We start from the raw sequence: 20,541 nt of genomic DNA on the forward strand, positions 1-20,541 counted from the left end.
CACGTGCAGTTCCCTGCGACCATTGCAGTGACCTTCTCCTTCGAGCCTCCCATCGTGCTTGTTAACGGGCAAACCAACACTAACACCAGGCGGCTGGTCTGCGCCATATAGAAAATTCTCATAGAAAGAGAAGCACTCTTGTGTCACATAGCCCTGGACGATGCTTCCATCCGGACGGGACATGTTACGAACGAATCCTTTGATGATCCCATTCATCCTCTCAAACGGCATCATGTTGTGCAGGAATGACGGCCCCAGGTCTATTATGTCATCCACAATATGGACACACAGATGCACCATCATGTCAAAGAACGCGGGCAGGAAGTACATCTCAAGCTCATTCAGTATCACAATGATCTCTTCATGTAGCCTTCGGAGCTGCTTCACACTGATCGACTTTCGAGAGATGACGTCGAAAAAGTTGCAGAGACCAATAAGCGTGTCATGGACATGCTTGTCCATTATCCCTCTAAGGACAACAGGTAGTATCTGTGTCATCATCACATGACAGTCATGGGACTTCATCCCGCTGAACCTTTTATTGTCCGTGTCTAGATATCTGTTTATCTTGCCACAGTAACCGGAACTAACTTTGACTCCGGTAAGGCACTTAAAGAATTGATCGATCTCAGCCTGACTTAAGGTGAAGCAAGAAGAGGGGCAATAATCCTCTTTCTTTATTTTCTTGCCCTTCTTCTCCCGTGCCTCTGTCTCTGTCTTTGTCTTGTCTGACATTTTACGGGGCGGCATGTGCAGATCTTCCCCAATTTTCAAATCTTGCAAGTATTTTCTTGCCTTTGGCCCATCCTTGGTCTTATTCGGCATGTTCATCAGTGTTGTGAGCAAGCTCTTAAGGACATTCTTACATATATGCATTTCATCAAGGCAATGAGATGTATTGAGTTTGTTCCAGTACTCCAAGTCCCAGAACACAGACCTCGTCTTCCATACCTTCAGCAGCGGCTCCGGCGCCTTTCTCATCGTCTTTCCCGGCGCGGGGCACTCCCTCCAGTTTTTCAACAGCTCATCGATTTCGGCACCGCTCCGCTTACGTGGAGGTCCTCGATGCTCAGTGTGACCATTGAATAGATCTCCACGGTTTCTCCATGGGTCGTCCTGTTCGAGCCATCTTCGATGCCCCATGTACACGATTTTCCCAGACCCGCCATCTTTCCTTGACGTTAGCTACTGAGACGTCGTATCATCCATGCACTGCGTGCATCCTCAATATCCATGGCACACCTGGCCTGCCACATATCCATAACCGAGATAGTCCTGCACTGTCGTGATCAGCGCGACTCTCATGTTGAAATACTCGCCTTTGCTGGCGTCCCATGTCTTGGCCGGTGTTTTCCATAACGTGTCTAACTCCTCTTGAAGTAGCCCCAGATACATATTAATATTATTTCCTGGTTGTTTCGGCCCTTGAATAAGCATGCTCATGTGAATGTACTTAGATTTCATGCACAACCAGGGGGGAGGTTGTACATCCATACAAACATGGGCCATGTGCTATGGTTGGTGTTCTGGTTGCCAAACGGGTTCATGCCATCGGTACACGCGCCGAGCACGATGTTCCTTGCATCACATTCAAAATACCGATAGAAGCTGTTCAACGCTCTCCACTGGCTTCCATCCTTGACGTGTCTCAGCTTCGGATCATCTCCATCATTGGGCTTCTTCCTCTCCGCGTGCCAGCGCATTAGCTTTGCTTCCTTGGGATCTACAAAATACCTCTGGAGACGGGGAGTGATCGGTAAGTACCATACCACTTTCTGGGGACATTTCTTCCCGGCCTTCTTGTATCGAGAAGCATTGCACACCGGACAGCTTGTTTTTGCCGCGTGCTCCTTCTGATAAATTATGCAATCGTTGATGCATGCATGGTATCTAACGTGTGGCAGATCAAGAGGGCACACGATCTTCTTGGCCTCATCAACACTACTAGGACATTGATTACCCACGGGAAGAACATCCTTTAGGTACTTGAGATGCTCATCGAGGCTAGTGTCGGTCCATTTGTTTTTAGCCTTCGTCTTCAGGAGTTGGAGCGTGAAACTCAAGCAGGTCACCTCAGGATTGCAACCATCATACAATGGAGTGTTCAGGTCTACCACCAGTTGCTCCAGCTTAGCCTCCTCTCTAGAAGCAGCTCTCTCAGTACTCGTCTCCTTGCGAAGCAATGCTTGAACATGAGGGTCCCGCACGATTGAACTTAGTACTGACGAACTCTGCTACGTGGAGTCCATGTCATTCTCTCCGCCGCCATGTCCGGCCCCTTCTCCGCTGCCATGTCCGGCCCCTTCTCCGACGCCATGTCCGGCCTCTTCCCCACCGCCATTATCGATCATCTCTTCGTCTTGCCCCATGTCATCATTGCCTGCCCCGTCGGCATCCTCAACATCATCATCCTCATCTTCAATTATCCACCGAGTATAGCATCCATGAAACCAGTCATGAGCAGGTGCGCTTCGACACGACCATCGTCATGGGGGTCGAGCCAAACTATTCCTTTGCATTTTCGACACGGACATAAAACCTATGTCCGGTTATTTTCTTTCATGTCCTGCACCGCCGACCGCAACCACCTGTCCACCATCGTTCCACTGACCATCGTCAACTCTGCACGGTAATAATAAACAAATTGATTATAAAAATGCATGCATGCATCAAAGTCATACAAAAATTCGGCATGACCTTCCTTAAAAATAGGACATATATAGATCTAGAGTTTGCCCGGAATTCGCCGAAACGGAAATAAATCGACATTTCGGCAAAACATAGGCAACTCAAAAGCATAATTTGGCATCAGCTCATGCCACACACACAATTTCCATAAACATATCACACACACATAAACATATTTCCATTTTGCAAAAGCATGAAATTTTAATCACCTATATCTCGAGATCGAGCACACGGTGGAGATGATGATGTAGGGAGATCAAAAGTGCACAAAGCTCTTCTTGACAAAGATAGATCTAGTTAGGGGGCAAATAGGTCACTTAACTAAATACTACATCTACCTAGCTACCTAATTTGGGAGGAGACAACTTCAATTAGTGGAGGGGGAAGGAAAAAGAGAAAGGAGATGCATTAATGGAGGTGGTGTAGTTAGGTAGGAGTAATGACGAGAGAGAAAGGTAGGTAGAAGAGGGAGAGTAATGGGGGAGAAGTATTGAGGAAGAAGAAGAGTGAGAGTGGGAGAGGTAGGGGAAAGGGAGAGGAGGGGGAGGGTGGGTGGGGAAAAGGTGGTGGGTGCGGATTAGCAGTAGCGCGGGACGTAAAATGCATTGCTGCTAAGAAAGTAGCAGCAGCGCGCTTTCGGTACAAGCGCTACTGCTAACCGGGACCAAAAGCGTGCCCGATTTGAAAATTAGCAGCAGCGACCTCAGAAAAACCGCGCTACTGCTACAGCTATAGAAGTAGTGCGGCTCGCGGCACCGTGCTGCTGCTAAATGGAGTTGGATGGGCACTGTCGGTCCATATTTGTAGCAGCGCGGGTTACGCCGAGCGCACTACTGCTAAGCACTTGTCAGTAGCGGGTTTTCCACACCCGCGCTACTGCTAATTAGGAGCAGCGCTCCTTTTCGAGCCGCGCTGCTGCTAAGATTCTGTGTATAGGGTTTTCCCTAGTAGTGCATCAGGGTGATGTCCCAGGATGACTCCTCGGCCACCGGACATACGGGGGAAAAGCCCCCACGGGGAGTGGTGACGGGGCCCGAGTTCCCTTCGGGCCTCAGCCGGATACCCTTCCGGAGATCTACATGGCTCCGGGGTCCAGCGAACGGCATTCCCCCCGAGGAGGGAATGTGCCTGTTCCACCTGTGACCTCTGTCCAACCAGAGGCACCGGATAATCTGCTGGAGGTGCTACGAGGCGCCTCTATCGTGGATGAGCATCGTGTCCTTATGGACACGGTAATAGAGAAGGTTCAGTTTTGTCAAAAGCGGACTGACCGAAGCCTGCACCAGCCTTCTAACGGGCTTTGAGTTAAGTAATGTGATTGTAGGAAAAATATCACCATATAGATAGTAGCCCCTGATGCTCTGTTTGGTGTTCGGGAGGAAAAGCCAAATAGAGGATCGAGAATAAATATCGCATGAGTCTAACATGAGTTGTCTGTGTGAATAAGCAGGTATTGCTGCAGGCTGCCACTGCTCATGCTGCGGAAGTTTCCGAACTGAAGCGGCAACTGGAGCGGGCCGAGAAGGAGCTCGGCCTCGTGAAGAAGCAGCTGGAAGATAGCCAAGGTATGCAGTAACCTGTGGGTACATTTCGAAAAAATGAGTAGTCCAGCCGGACTAAAGTGTCATAAACTTTATTAGTGGCCACAGCCGAGGTGGCGGCCCTTAAGAAGGCGCTAGCCGAGGCCGAGGACAAAGCGGCCAAGGAACACGCCTCGCGCAAGGAGCATGAGGCCCAGGTTGGTGAGGCGCGACAACAGCTCCAGGGCGCGATAGAAAGGCTTGAGTCCTTGGAGCGCGATTGTAAGGTGCAATATTCCGAATTGGCGAAGGCCCGCCAGAGCGTGCGGGATGCACGAGCCGAAGCCCAGAGCGCCCTCCAGGAAATTCAGGCGGCCAAGAAGATTACATCGGGTAAATCTTTCACCATGCATAGCAAGTGTGTAGAAGAAACGTTCCTTGTACTTATCCTGAATTTGTATTTTCCAGGGGCGTTTACAGATCTGCCGCACAGTGTGTCGAATGCTGCCGAGCATTATAGAGCCAAAGAAGGGATGTCTACGGAGAAGCTATTCTGGTCCCAATATCTGGGATCCGAACATCCGGTGCCCTTCAGCGACCAGCTAAAGCAGTTGGTCGAGCTCCATAGGTTGGCAGAGCTAGCCATGAAGGACCTGATAGTCCAGCTATGGCCTGCCGATCCTATACCTAGCAGCTACTTCAGGCTTGTGCAGCGGCTTGTGAGTGCCTGTCCGCGGCTCGAAGCCGTGAAGCGGTCGGTCTGTATTGAAGGTGCGCGTATGGCCTTTGCCCGCGTCAAGACGCATTGGATAAAGCTGGATGCCAAGAAGCTGATGACCGAGGGACCGCCAGAGGGCAAGGAGCATGGTCGACCCGAGCATTATTTTGAAGGTGTCATGGAGGGGTCCCGCCTTGTGGCAGAGCAATGTTGGAAGGATATCATATTCCCATGAGAATATGTGTATTACCTTTCCCTGTAATATGGAACAATGGTGTTTATGTAGCATAATGCTTATGATTTAAATTTACCTCATGTGCGGCCGTTTATTAACTCTGAGGGTTGACCAGTCGTCGGCTTCTGCCCCCACGTAGATAGTACGGAGGTGTTCGGGATAAATCTAAACACTCTTTAATCCACATTCTGGTCCTTAAAGGAGGTGTTTAGCACAACGAACAAGGCAATCAGACTATGCGGCCTTTACCGCCCTCACTTAGCCATAGGAGTTTGACAATTAAGAAAGTTGGCAAAGCCCCCGGTATTCGGAAGACCAAACTAGGGGTGCTATGCACGCCTAATCGGGGGAACCGATTCTTCACAAGAAGCAGAAAAGAATCTCTAACGATTTGGGACCTCTCGAACAGCTGACCGGCTCTCGCCGCATCATGACAGTCAGTTTTCGGCTTTCTCTAATAAGGTGCTCGTCCAGAAGAACCGAGACACAATCGCAGCAGTTCTCCCTTTACTACCCTAGCCGATATAGCGGAACGTAAGGTAGCAAGCACAGGAGTCGGGCAACCCAACTATTGACCAAAGACATGATTCGGAGCCGATGCATATAATGATATAAGTTCGGGGTGCCGAACTATACTATAGAAGTGTTCAGACTTTTTATTGCCGTAGTGTTGGGTGTAATGAAGCCCCTGGCATAGTAATATGTACCATGGTGTACATGTGCAGTGAGTAATTAATACCGAGGTGAGTAAACAGAAAAATGGAATACTAAGCTGACGCTACCGTGTATTCACCATTGTGATGTAACTAGTACGTCAAGGCGTACTTTGTACCAGTAATGCGATAAGCAAGTAGGGCTATTTAACATGCCGCAACCAAGGGCGAGCTACGTGCTGGTATGAAAAGCAAGTATGGCAATCGTTCAGTAGAGACCACCTGGGGATTCCCTTGTAAGCCAGAGCTCCTTGCCTCCTTGGTGTGTTCTGCAAGCGGGTTGTCCGCATAGACCTTCAAAAGAGAAGAAAACCCGTAAAAAAAGTAAAAGCGTGCGAATCCCAGGGTCGGTCGAGCCGTACAATGGATCGCAGACGAGTTATACCTCCGTCAATTCCCATAGGGTTTTGAGTGCGTAGTTTACGTACGCGCGGTATTAGTCCCCTTGCCTCATCGGGGCTGGGGCGAAGGTCAAATTGCTAATTCGGCTCTTGACGAGCCGAGCTGTCCTGCTGCAGTGTGGTCCGGACCCTCTTGATGATATCCAGGGGCTCAACAACTGGATTATAATGCTTCTTGAGAAGGCCGCTCTATACTTCTGCTGCTAGGTCGGCAGTGTGCTCCTCTGTACGGAGGGAGCGTTCCGTGTTTCCATTTACTATAATGATGCCATGTGGGCCGAGCATCTTGAGCTTGAGATAAGTGTAATGTGGCACCACATTGAATCTAGCGAATGCGGTTCGTCTGAGCAGGGCGTGATAGCTGTTGCGAAATGGGACGATATCGAAGATTAGTTCTTCGCTTTGGAAGTTATCTGGGGAACCAAATACTACCTCCAGCGTTATTGAGCCCGTACAACGGGCCTCTACGCCTAGTATGACTCCTTTAAAGGTAGTCTTCGTGGGCTTGACCCGTGAGGGGTCGATGCTCATTTTGCGCACTGTATTCTGATAGAGCAGGTTGAGGCTGCTACCCCCGTACATTAGGACTCGTGTCAGGTGAAATTCATCGATGATTGGGTCGAGGACCAGTGCGGCTGAGCCGCCATGGCGAATGCTGGTTGGATGATCTTGGTGGTCAAAGGTGATCGGAGATGACAACCACAGATTGAATTTCGGGGCGACTGGCTCTAACGCGTAGACGTCCCTAAGTGCGCGCTTGCACTCCCTTTTGGGGATGTGTGTAGCATATATTATGTTCACTGTTTTGACTTGATGGGGAAATTTCTTTTGCTCCCCAGTGTTCGGCTGTCGGGGCTCCTCGTCATCGTCCTCGCTCTGTGATTCTCCTTCCTTGTTTTTGCTGTTGACCTTGCTGGCTTGTTTAAATATCTGGCAATCTCTGTTAGTATGGTTGGCCGGTTTGTTTGGGGTGCCATGTATCTGGCAAGGACGATCGAGTATGCGGTCCAAGCTGGATGGTCCTCCGCTGCTCCTTTTATAGGGTTTCTTTCGCTGGCCGGACTTGGAGCCACTGAATCTGGCGTGAACTGTAGTGTCATCGGTGTTATTGCCATTGCTTCGGCGTTTGTGTCTATTGCGCCGGAGCTTGCCGGTGCTGTTTTTGGCCTCGAAGGGGCCTGTTTCGTTGGCTGTGTTTGTACTGCGAGCCAGCCAACTATCATCTCCCGCGCAAAAGCGGGTCATAAGTGCTGTGAGGGCTGCCATGGATCTCGGCTTTTGCTGGCCGAGGTGGCGGGCAAGCCATTCGTCCGGATGCTATGCTTAAAGGCCGCTAGGGCTTCAGCGTCCGGACAGTCGACGATCTGGTTCTTTTTGGTTAGGAACCTAGTCCAGAATTTTCTGGCGGATTCTCCAGATTGTTGAACTATGTGGCTTAAGTCATCGGCATCGGGTGGCCGGACATATGTACCCTGGAAGTTGTCGAGGAAGGCCTCTTCCAAGTCCTCACAGCTGCCGATGGAGTTCTCAGGCAGACTATTTAGCCAGTGTTGAGCTGGTCCTTTGAGCTTTAATGGGAGGTATTTAATGGCATGGAGGTCATCTCCTCGGGCCATGTGTATGTGAAGAATAAAATCTTTGATCCACACCGCGAGATTGGTTGTTCTGTCGTATGATTCAATATTGACAGGCTTGAACCCCTCGGGGAATTCATGATCTAGCACCTCGTCTATGAAGCAGAGAGAGTGTGCGGCGCCGCTATAGCGGGCCGCATCGTGGCGGAGCTCTGAAGGAGTCCGTCTGCGGCATTCGGCCCGAGCGTGGTTAGGTTTGTCACGTCCGAATAGGTAGCCGTCGTCGTGCCTCGAGGCATGTCCTCGTGATCCGTAGATTGATCTTGTGTGTCTTGCTCTACTATCTAGGGTCTGTCGGAGGTCGTACATATGACTCTGAACTCTTCCGTCGCTATTTTGACGGGGTGGTGGGGTGGTCTGCTGTTCGGCCTGAGTTGCCGCTTTTCCCGACCGCGGGGTGGCCGTTCCACTGCCCTGTCCTGACCATGTGGTGGTCGATCCGCATTACCCATGTGAGATATGTGCTCCCGCGCCTTCTCATCGAATTGAGGTAGCAGTCTGTGTTTCGGGTAGCTCTTGGCTGGGCGGTTGAGGCCGTATTCCTCGGCTGTCAAGAGATCAGTCCATCTGCCGACGAGCAGGTCTTGTTCGGCGTGAAGCCGTTGTTGTTTCTTTTTCAGGCTCCTTGCAGTGGCTATGAGCTGAAGCTTAAAGTGTTCCTGCTCGAGAGGATCCTCAGGCACAATGAAGTTTTCGTTGCCAAGGCTTGTCTCCTCCTCGGAGGGTGGATGGTAACTATCATTCTCCGAGTCATCTTCTATGGCCTGTTCGTCAGGGTTGTCTTGCCTACTGTCGTGTTCCTGTTCGGATGTAGCCCCGACAGGGTCTTCATTGTTTTCGGCGTCGCCCGGAGTACTATTTTCTCCGGTGCCAGTGTTGCCGTCCTTTGAGCGGCGGGGCTTGGGGCGGCGCTTGGGATACCGGCGCTTGGACTGTGTCTCGGAGGTTTTATTTGCATCTGGCTCTTCTTTGTCGTCGCCAGATCCTTTAGGTGTATCAACCATGTACACATCGTACGAAGAGGTAGCCATCCAACGTCCAGTGAATGGTGGGTCTTGGCCTTGCTCCTTTTCAGTATCATCATCCATACCGTCGATGTCTTCGGAGCCATAGTCAAGCACGTCGGCTAAGTCATCGATGGTGGCTATGAAGTGGGTGGCGGGTGGGAAGCAAGATTCCTCATCATCCGTCTCTAGCTCGAACCGGACATAGTTCGGCTGTGAGTCCTTCTCCAAGGACAAATTCTTTAAAGATTTTAGCACGTCAACCAAAGGCGAGTGCTGGAAAACGTCAGCAGCGCTGAACTCAAAGATCGATAACCGATCTAGGTCGGTGTCCGCGGGCATACACAATCCGGAACTTATAGCCGGAGACGAGTCCGAAGTTCCATTAAAGCGAATATTGCAGGGCGTCGAGTCCATGTGCAACTCCAACACCGTGGACTCTGCGGCCTCGGATAGCTCGATCTACTTCGGCTCTAAGGTCGTTGCAGCCGCAGGGACTATCTCCTGGGCGTGATCCGATGACAGATTTAAGTCACATTCATCGGGATGAGGTGGAGCGATCGCCGCGGGTTCAAATCCCTCGAAGATCAAGTCTTATATGGATATCCACGACATAGTTCAAGCTTCCGAATCTGACCTGATGGCCAGAGGCGTAGTTGTCGATCTGCTCCAGATGGCCAAGCGAGTTGGCCCGTAGTACGAAGCCGCCGAATATGAAGATCTGTCCGGGGAGGAAGGTTCCTCCTTGGACAGCGTCGTTATCGAAGATTGAAGGGGCCATCGAACCTTTTGTCGAGGGCACAGTGGAACTCTCAATGAAAGCACCAATGTCGGTGTCAAAACCGGCGGATCTCGGGTAGGGGGTCCCGAACTGTGCGTCTAGGATCGATGGTAACAGGAGACGGGGGACACGATGTTTACCCAGGTTCGAGCCCTCTCTATGGAGGTAATACCCTACTTCCTGCTTGATTGATCTTGATGAATATGAGTATTACAAGAGTTGATCTACCACGAGATCGTAATGGCTAAACCCTAGAAGTCTAGCCTATGAATATGGTAATGAGTATATGTGGTGTCCTTTCCGGACTATCCCCTTCGGTTTATATAGACACCAAGGGACCTAGGGTTTACATGGAGTCGGTTACATAAGAAGGAATCTTCAGTTGCCAAGCTTGCCTTCCACGCCAAGTAGAGTCCAATCCGGACACGGTGCAGTCTTCGACCTTCATGTCTTCACAGCCCATCAGTCCGACCCATGGATAACAGGCCGGACGCCCGAGGACCCCTTAGTCCAGGACTCCCTCACATCATTCGTCGTTCTCTTTTCTTCTCCCATGGATTCAATTCAAGCTTTTGGTGTTGATCATTTCCCTTTCATCGTTCCAAATGCTTTCCCATGCTGGTGCACCTCATAATCATTCCCCGGTTTCTATTCAATTGTTTTGAAGTGCTGAAGATATCTCTGAAGATTCGTGTTTCCACTTTGCACTCATTCAAGCTCCTTCGAGGATGTTATCTCATTCAAGCCATTTAATTCAACCGGTGCAATCTCCCTTTCAAGTAATCATTTTAGCGGTGTTTCTTTTGAGTGGGCCCTAACCCAAAGGTATTTTCCCAGGATCTTACCTGACTCTTCTAATTTTTCCGGAGCTATTCTCAAATTCCTTTTAAAGTTTGACGTAAGAATGAACTATCATCAGTCATATGCCTTCTCCAAGATTTCTTTCAAATTCTTTTCATCGTTGGTTCAACCTTCCTATTCTTCATTCCGGAGTGCCTCAACAATTCATGGTGGTGTTTCTCGTCGTCATTCTCAGATTTGAAGACCGAAGAAGAGTTCCTCTTAAATCCTTGCCCGTTCTCTTAAAGATTCATAGTTCAAGCTTCATGCCATCCTCTCAAATTGTCCCGATCATCAATAATGTTTTTCACAACCATCCGAAGCATTTCATGAGTTCTTTCCATTTTATTCCTATGAAGGCCATCATTTAGGATTTATTCGTTCTCAATGTTCAGCTCTCATTCCCCAATTGTTCCGGTTCATCATTCAAGTATTCTCTAGCCAGCTCGTGATCTCTTAGTTCTCATGTATCTAAATTTTGTCAAGTATCTTTATTCCTTTTATAATTCTTCCCGGTGAATTGTGCCTTTGCTACGTTCATTTTCAATTCTTATGGTGGTTTGTTCAAGGTTCCTCTTCTCTTGGTATCTTATCAATTCATTCGTTCTTTCCTAAAGCCTACCGGTGGATCATTGAAGACCTTCCTCAAGTTTGCGCTATATCTATCTTTAATCCTTTCAATGAGAATAAGTAGCTTGCCTATCCGTTGCTTGTCATCAATTTAAGATGGTGAAGGGTAAGCATGACATATTCCTTATTCTTGTTTTCCCTCGAGGTGATTTAATTCTTGTTGGGGAACGCAATAATTTCAAAACAATTCCTACACACACGCAAGATCTATCATGGTGATGCATAGCAATGAGAGGGGAAGAGTGTTGTCCATGTACCCTCATAGACTGTAAGCAGAAGCGTTATGACAACGCGGTTGATGTAGTCATATGTCTTCACGATCCAACCGATCCTACTACTGAAAGTATGACACCTCTGCGATCTGCACATGTTCATCTTGGTGACGTCCCACGAACTCTCGGTCTAGCTGAGTGTCGAGGGAGAGCTTTGTCAGCATGACAGCGTGATGACGGTGATGATGAAGCTACCGACGCAGGGCTTCGCCTAAGCACTACGACGATATGACCGAGGTGGATTATGGTGGAGGGGGCACCGCACACGGCTAAGGGATCAATGATCAACTTGTGTGTCTATGGGGTGCCCCCTCCCTTGTATATAAAGGAGTGGAGGAGAGGGGAGGGCCGGCCCTCTATGGCGCGCCCTGGAGGAGTCCTACTCCCAGCGGGAGTAGGATTCCCCCCTTCCCTAGTTGGACTAGGAGAGAAGGAAGGGGGAGAGAGGGAGGAAGGAAAGGGGGTGCAGCCCCCCTTCCTAGTCCAATTCGGACCAGAGGGGGAGGGGCACGCGGCCTGCCCTGGCTGCTTCTCTCTCTCTCTCTCTCCACTAAAGCCCATTAGGGCCCATATACTCCCCAGGGGGTTCCGATAACTCCCCGGTATTCTGGTATATGCCCAAATTTACTCGAAACCATTCCGATGTCCAAACACAGGCTTCCAATATATCGATCTTTATGTCTCGACCATTTCGAGACTCCTCGAAATGCCCGTGATCACAACCGGGACTCCAAACAACCTTCGGTTCATCAAAACACATAAACTAATAATACCGATCGTCACCGAACGTTAAGCGTGCGGACCCTACGGGTTCGAGAACTATGTAGACATGACCGAGACACATCTCCGGTCAATAACCAATAGCGGAACCTGGATGCTCATATTGGCTCCTACATATTCTACGAAGATCTTTATCGGTCAAACCGCATAACAACATACGTTGTTCCCTTTGTCATCGGTATGTTACTTGCCTGAGATTTGATCGTCGGTATCATCATACCTAGTTCAATCTCATTATTGGCAAGTCTCTTTCCTCATTCCGTAATGCATCATCCCGCAACTAACTCATTAGTCACATTGCTTGCAAGGCTCATAGTGATGTACATTATCGAGAGGGCCCAGAGATACCTCTCCCATAGACGGAGTGACAAATCCTAATCTCTCTATGCCAACTCAACAAACACCATTGGAGACACCTGTAGAGCATCTTTATAATCACCCAGTTACGTTGTGACGTTTGATAGCACACAAGGTGTTCCTCCGGTATTCAGGAGTTGCATAATCTCATAGTCAGAGGAACATGTATAGGTCATGAAGAAAGCAGTAGCTATAAAACTAAACGATCATTATGCTAAGCTAACAGATGGGTCTTGTCCATCACATCATTCTCTAATGATGTGATCCCGTTCATCAAATGACAACACATGTCCATGGCTAGGAAACTTAACCATCTTTGATTAACGAGCTAGTCAAGTAGAGGCATACTAGGGACACTCTGTTTGTCTATGTATTCACACATGTAGTAAGTTTCCGGTTAATACAATTCTAGCATGAATAATAAACATTTATCATGGTATAAGGAAATATAAATAACAACTTTATTATTGCCTCTAGGGCATATTTCCTTCAGTCTCCCACTTGCACTAGAGTCAATAATCTAGTTCACATCGTCATGTGATTTAACACCAATAGTTCACATCTTTATGTGATTAGTTCACATCTCCATGTGACTAACACCCAAACAGTTTACTAGAGTCAATAATCTAGTTCACATCTCTATGTGATTAACACCCAAAGAGTGATCATGTTTTGCTTGTGAGAGAAATTTAGTCAACGGGTCTGTCACATTCAGAGCCGTATGTATTTTGCAAATTTTCTATGTCTACAATGCTTTGCACGGAGCTACTCCAGCTAATTGCTCCCACTTTTAGTATGTATCTAGATCGAGACTTAGAGTCATCCAGATCGGTGTCAAAGCTTGCATCGACGTAACTCTTTACGACGAACTCTTTGTCACCCCCATAACCGAGAAACATTTCCTTATTCCACTAAGGACATTTTTGACCGCTGTCCAGTGATCCACTCCTGGATCACTATTGTACCCTCTTGCCAAACTTATGGTGAGGTACACAATAGGTTTGGTACACAGCATAGCATACTTTGTTGAACCTATGACTGAGGCATAGGGAATGACTTTTCATTCTCTTTCTATTTTCTGCCGTGGTCGGGTTTTGAGTATTTACTCAACTTCACACCTTCCAACACAGGCAAGAACTCCTTGTTTGACTGTTCCATTTTGAACTACTTCAAAATCTTGTCAAGGTATGTACTCATTGAAAATATATCACGCGTCTTGATCTGTCTCTATAGATCTTGATGCTCAATATGTAAGTAGCTTCACCGAGGTATTTCTTTAAAAAACTCCTTTCAAACATTCCTTTATGCTTTCCAGAAAATTCTACATTATTTCTGATCAACAATATGTCATTCACATATACTTATCTGAAATGTTGTAGTGCTCCCACTCACTTTCTTGTAAATACAGGCTTCGCCGCAAGTCTATATAAAACCATATGCTTTGATCACTTTATCAAAGCATATATTCCAACTCCGAGATGCTTGCACCAGTCCATAGATGGATCACTGGATCTTGCTCACTTTGTTAGCACCTTTAGGATCGACAAAATCTTCTGGTTGCATCATATACAACTCTTCTTTAAGAAATCCATTAACGAATGCAGTTTTGACATACATTTGCCAGATTTCATAAAATGCGGCAACTGCTAACATGATTCGGACAGACTTTTAAGCATCGATACGAGTGAGAAAATCTCATCGTAGTCAACACCTTGAACTTGTCGAAAACATTTTTGCGACAATTCGAGCTTTGTAGATAGTAGATAGTAACACTACTATCAGCGTCTGTCTTCCTCTTGAAGATCCATTTATTCTCAATGACTCACTGATCATCGGGAAAGTCAATCAAAGTCCATACTTTGTTCTCATACATGGATCCCATCTCAGATTGCATGGCCTCAAGATATTTTGCGGAATCTGGGCTCATCATCGCTTCCTCATAGTTCGTAGGTTCGTCATGGTCTAGTAACATGACTTCCAGAACAGGATTACTATACCACTCTGGTGCGAACCATACTCTGGTTGACCTACGAGGTTCGGTAGTAACTTGATCTGAAGTTTCATGATCATCATCATTAGTTTCCTCACTAATTGGTGTAGGAATCACTGGAACTGATTTCTATGATGAACTACTTTCCAATTTGGCAGAAGGTACAATTACCTCATCAAGTTCTACTTTCCTCCCACTCACTTCTTTCGAGAGAAACTCCTTCTCTAGAAAGGATCCATTCTTAGCAACAAAATATCTTGCCTTTGGATCTGTGATAGAAGGTGTACCCAACAGTTTCTTTTGGGTATCCTATGAAGACGCACTACTCCGATTTGGGTTCGAGCTTATCAGTTTAAAACTTTTTCACATAAGCATCGCAACCCCAAACTTTAAGAAACGATAGCTTTGGTTTCTTGCCAAACCATAGTTCATACACTGTCATCTCAACGGATTTAGATGGTGCCCTATTTACGTGAATGCAGCTATCTCTAATGCATAACCCCAAAACGATAGTGGTAAATCGGTAAGAGACATCATAGATCGCACCATATCCAATAAAGTATGATTACAACGTTCAGACACACCATTATGCTGTGGTGTTCCAGGTGGCGTGAGTTGGGAAACTATTTCACATTGTTTCAAATGAAGACCAAACTCGTAACTCAAATATTCGCCTCCGCGATCAGATCATAGAAACTTTATTTTCTTGCTATGATGATTTTCCACTTCACTCTGAAATTCTTTGAACTTTTCAAATGTTCCATACTTATGTTTCATTAAGTAGATATACCCATATCTGCTCAAATCATCTGTGAAGGTCAAAAAATAACAATACCTGCCGCGAGCCTCAACACTTATCGAATCACATACATCAATATGTATTATTTCCAATAAGTCAGTTGCTAGCTCCATTGTTCCGGAGACCGGAGTCTTATTCATATTTCCCATGAGGCATTGTTCGCAAGCATCAAGTGATTCATAATCAAGTGATTCCAAAAGTCTATCAGCATGGAGTTTCTTCATGCGCTCTACACCAATATGACCTAAACGGCAGTGCCACATATAAGTTGCACTATCATTATTAACTTTGCATCTTTTGGCTTCAAATGAATATGTGTATTACTACGATCGAGATTCAATAAACCATTTATATTGAGTGTATGACCATAGAAGGTTTTATTCATGTAAATAGAACAACAATTATTCTTTGACTTAAATGAATAAACATATTGCATGATCCAATCATATTTATGCTCAACGCAAACACCAAATAACATTTGTTTTAGGTTCAACACTAATCCCGAAGGTAAAGGGAGTGTGCGATGGTGATCTTATCAACCTTGGAATCACTTCCAACTCTCATCATCACCTCGTCCTTAACTAGTCTCTATTTATTTTGCAACTCCCATTTCGAGTTACTACTCTTAGCAACTGAACTAGTATAAAACACTGATGGGTTGCTATAAACACTAGTAAAGTACATATTAATAACATGTATATCAAATATACCTTTGTTCACTTTGCCATCCTTCTTATCCGCCAAGTATCTAAGGCAGTTCCACTTCCAGTGACCATTTCCTTTGCAGTAGAAGCACTCAGTTTCAGGCTTGGATCTATCTTTGGGCTTCTTCATGGGAGTGGAAACTTGCTTGCCATTCTTCTTGAAGTTCCCTTTCTTTCCCTTACCCTTTTACTTAAAACTAGTGGTTTTGTCAACCATCAACATTTGATGCTTTTCTTGATTTCTACCTTCGTCGATTTCAGCATCACGAAGAGCTCGGGAATCGTTTTCGTCATCCCTTGCATATTATAGTTCATCACTAAGTTATAGTAAATTGGTAATAGTGACTAGAGAACTTTATCAATTACTATCTTATCTGGAAGATTAACTCCCACTTGATTCAAGCAATTGTAGTATCCAGACAATCTGAGCACATACTCACTGGTTGAGCTATTCTCTTCCATCTTGTAGGGAACGTACTGTCAGAGGTCTCATACCTCTCTACACGGGCATGAGTATGAAATACCAATTTCAACTCTTAGAAAATCTTATATGTTCCATGGCATTCAAAACGTTTTTGAAGTCCCGGTTCTAAGATGTAAAGCACGGTGCACTAAACTATTAAGTAGTCATCATACCGAGCTTTGTCAAACGTTCATAACGTGTGCATCTGCTCCTGCAATAGGTCTGTCACCTAGCGGTGCATCAAGGACATATTTCTTCTGTGCAGCAATGAGGATAATCCTCAGATCATGGACCAAGTCCACATCATTGCTACTATCATCTTTCAACTTCTTTTTCTCTAGGAACATATCAAAATTAAACGGGAAGCTACATCGCAAGCTATTGATCTACAACATAGATATGCAATTACTATCAGGACTAAGTTCATGATAAATTAAAGTTCAATTAATCATATTACTTAAGAACTCCCACCTACATAGACATCCCTCTAGTCATCTAAGTGATCACGTGATCCATATCAACTAAACCATGTGTGATCATCACGTGAGATGGAGTAGTTTTCAATTGTGAACATCTCTATGTTGATCATATCTTCTATATGATTCACGCTCGACCTTTCGGTCTCCAGTGTTCCGAGGCCATATCTGCATATGCTAGGCTCATCAAGTTTAACCCGAGTATTCTGCGTGTGCAAAACTGGCTTGCACCCATTGTATGTGAACGTAGAGCTTATCACACCCGATTATCACATGGTGTCTCGGCACGACGAACTGTAGCAACAATGCATACTCAGGGAGAACACTTATACCTTGAAATTTAGTGAGATATCATCTTATAATGCTACCGCCGAACTAAGCAAAATAAGATGCACAAAGGATAAACATCACATGCAATCAATATAAGTGATATGATATGGCCATCATCATCTTGTGCTTTTGATCTCCATCTCCAAAGCACCATCATGATCACCATTGTCACCGGCTTGACACCTTGATCTCCATCGAAGCATTATTGTCGTCTCGCCAACTATTGCTACTACGACTATCGCTACCGCTTAGTGATAAAGTGAGGCAATTACATGGTGATTGCATTTCATACAGTAAAGCGGCAACCATATGGCTCCTGCCAGTTGCCGATAACTGTGTTACAAAACATGATCATCTCATACAATAAAATTTAGCATCATGTCTTGACCATATCACATCACAACATGCCCTGCAAAAACATGTTAGATGTCCTCTACTTTGTTGTTGCAAGTTTTTACGTGGCTGCTATGGGCTGAGAAAGAACCGTTCTTACCTACGCATCAAAAACCACAACGCGGTATAGTGATTGCTTTTTGATCTTCAGAAAGAACCCTGTTCATTGAGGCCAATTCAACTAAAGTTGGAGAAACTAACACCCACTAGCCACCTGTGTGCGAAGCACGTCGGTAGAACCAGTCTCGCGTAAGCGTACGTGTAATGTCGGTCTGAGCCGCTTCATCCAACAATACCGCTGAATCAAGAATCAACTAGTGACGGCAAGCAATATGTATATACCCACGCCAACAACTCCTTTGTGTTCTACTCGTGCATATAACATCTACGCATAGACTTGGCTCTGATACCACTATTGGGGAACGCAGTAATTTCAAAAATTTCCTACGCACACGCAAGATCTATCATGGTGATGCATAGCAATGAGAGGGGAAGAGAGTTGTCCACGTACCCTCGTAGACCGTAAGCAGAAGCATTATGATAACGCGGTTGATGTAGTCGTATGTCTTCATCATCCAACCGATCCTAGTACCGAAAGTACGGCACCTCCGCGATCTTCACACCTTTAGCTCGGTGACGTCCCACGAACTCTCGATCTAGCTGAGTGTCGAGGGAGAGCTTCGTCAGCACGTCGGCGTGATGACGGTGATGATGAAGCTACCGGCGCAGGGCTTCGCCTAAGCACTACGACGATATGACCGAGGTGGATTATGGTGGAGGGGGCACCACACACGGCTAAGGGATCAATGATCAACTTGTGTGTCTATGGGGTGCCCCCTCCCCCGTATATAAAGGAGTGGAGGAGGGGGGAGGGCCGGCCCTCTATGGCGCGCCCTGGAGGAGTCCTACTCCCACCGGGACTAGGATTCCCCCACCTTCCCTAGTTGGACTAGGAGAGAAGGAAGGGGGAGAGAGGGAGGAAGGAAAGGGGGGCGCCGCCCCCTTCCTACTCCAATTCGGATCAGAGGGTGAGGGGGCGCGCGGCCTGCCCTGGCTACCTCTCTCTCTCTCTCTCCACTAAAGCCCATTAGGGCCCATATACTCCCCGGGGGGTTCCGGTAACCCCCGGTACTCTGGTATATGCCCAAATTTACTCGGAACCATTCCGATGTCCAAACATAGGCTTACAATATATCGATATTTATGTCTCGACCATTTTGAGGCTCCTCGTCATGCTCGTGATCACATTCGGGACTCCAAACAACCTTCGGTTCATCAAAACATAAAAACTCATAATACCGATCATCACCGAACGTTAAGCGTGCAGACCCTATGGGTTCGAGAACTATGTAGACATGACCAAGACACATCTCCGGTCGATAACCAATATCGGAACCTGGATGCTCATATTGGCTCCTACCTATTCTACAAAGATCTTTATCGGCCAAACCGCATAACAACATACGTTGTTCCCTTTGTCATCGGTATGTTACTTGCCCGAGATTTGATCGTCGATATCATCATACCTAGTTCAATCTCGTTACCGGCAAGTCTCTTTCCTCGTTCCGTAATGCATCATCCCGCAACTAACTCATTATTCACAATGCTTGCAAGTCTCATAGTGATGTACATTACCGAGAGGGCCCAGATATACCTCTCTGATAGACGGAGTGACAAATCCTAATCTCGATCTATGCCAACTCAACAAACACCATTGGAGACACCTGTAGAGCATCTTTATAATCACCCAGTTATCTTGTAATGTTTGATAGTACACAAGGTGTTACTACGGTATTCGGGAGTTGCATAATCTCATAGTCAGAGGAACATGTATAAGTCATGAAGAAAGCAGTAGCAATAAAACTGAACAATCATTATGCTAAGCTAACGGATGGGTCTTGTCCATCACATCATTCTCTAATGATGTGATCCCGTTCATCAAATGACGACACATGTCCATGGCTAGGAAACTTAACCATCTTTGATTAACGACCTAGTCAAGTAGAGGCATACTAGGGACACTTTGTTTGTCTTTGTATTCACACATGTACTAAGTTTCCGGTTAATACAATTCTAGCATGAATAATAAACATTTATCATGATATAAGGAAATATAAATAACAACTTTATTATTGCCTCTAGGGCATATTTCCTTCAATTCCTTCCTTCGTAATTCATTCGTGGTATCAATTCTCGATTCAAGTTTCTCACCTTTCTTTTCCGGAGTTGCAAGTTTTCTTGGATGTCTCGTCATGAAGCTCCATCTAAATCATTGGAATGCTTCATGTTGTTCTTTTCAAACTTCCTTTCATTTCGATCATCCTTCTATTTATCCAGAGTTCTTAAAAATTGTCGTCATGGTGGTTCATCAAAGATTCCTTTCATTCTTCAATTATTCTTCAAGATTTCTCTCGAAGTTATGATCCACCAAGCTATACTCTAAAATAAACATGGTGCTCAACACACATTTTGTTTTGAGTAGTTCAAGCATTCTTCATCTTGCATTCCGAAGTGCAATTCTTTCTATCTTATCTTTTGAGGTGGTGTTATGTCATTCTTGATAATTTCCCTTCGTGTTTCATGATTCACAAGTTATCAAGAATGAGATATTTAAACCCATCGTTTCTTCATTGGAGTTATCTTGGGTTATATTTCACCTACAACCTTCCCTAAGGAATCTTGCTATTGTGGTGCTTATCAATGATCCAAGTTTTCTCCTATCCTCTCGGCGAAAGAAGTGTTCATCTCTTCGTTGATCTCAAGCAAGCAATTGTTCCCGTTAGTGGCAGAATTTCACCTCAAGTTTTGAGATG

Source organism: Triticum urartu, chromosome 4 (assembly GCF_003073215.2).
Source record: "Triticum urartu cultivar G1812 chromosome 4, Tu2.1, whole genome shotgun sequence".
Classification (NCBI taxonomy): Eukaryota; Viridiplantae; Streptophyta; class Magnoliopsida; order Poales; family Poaceae; genus Triticum; species Triticum urartu.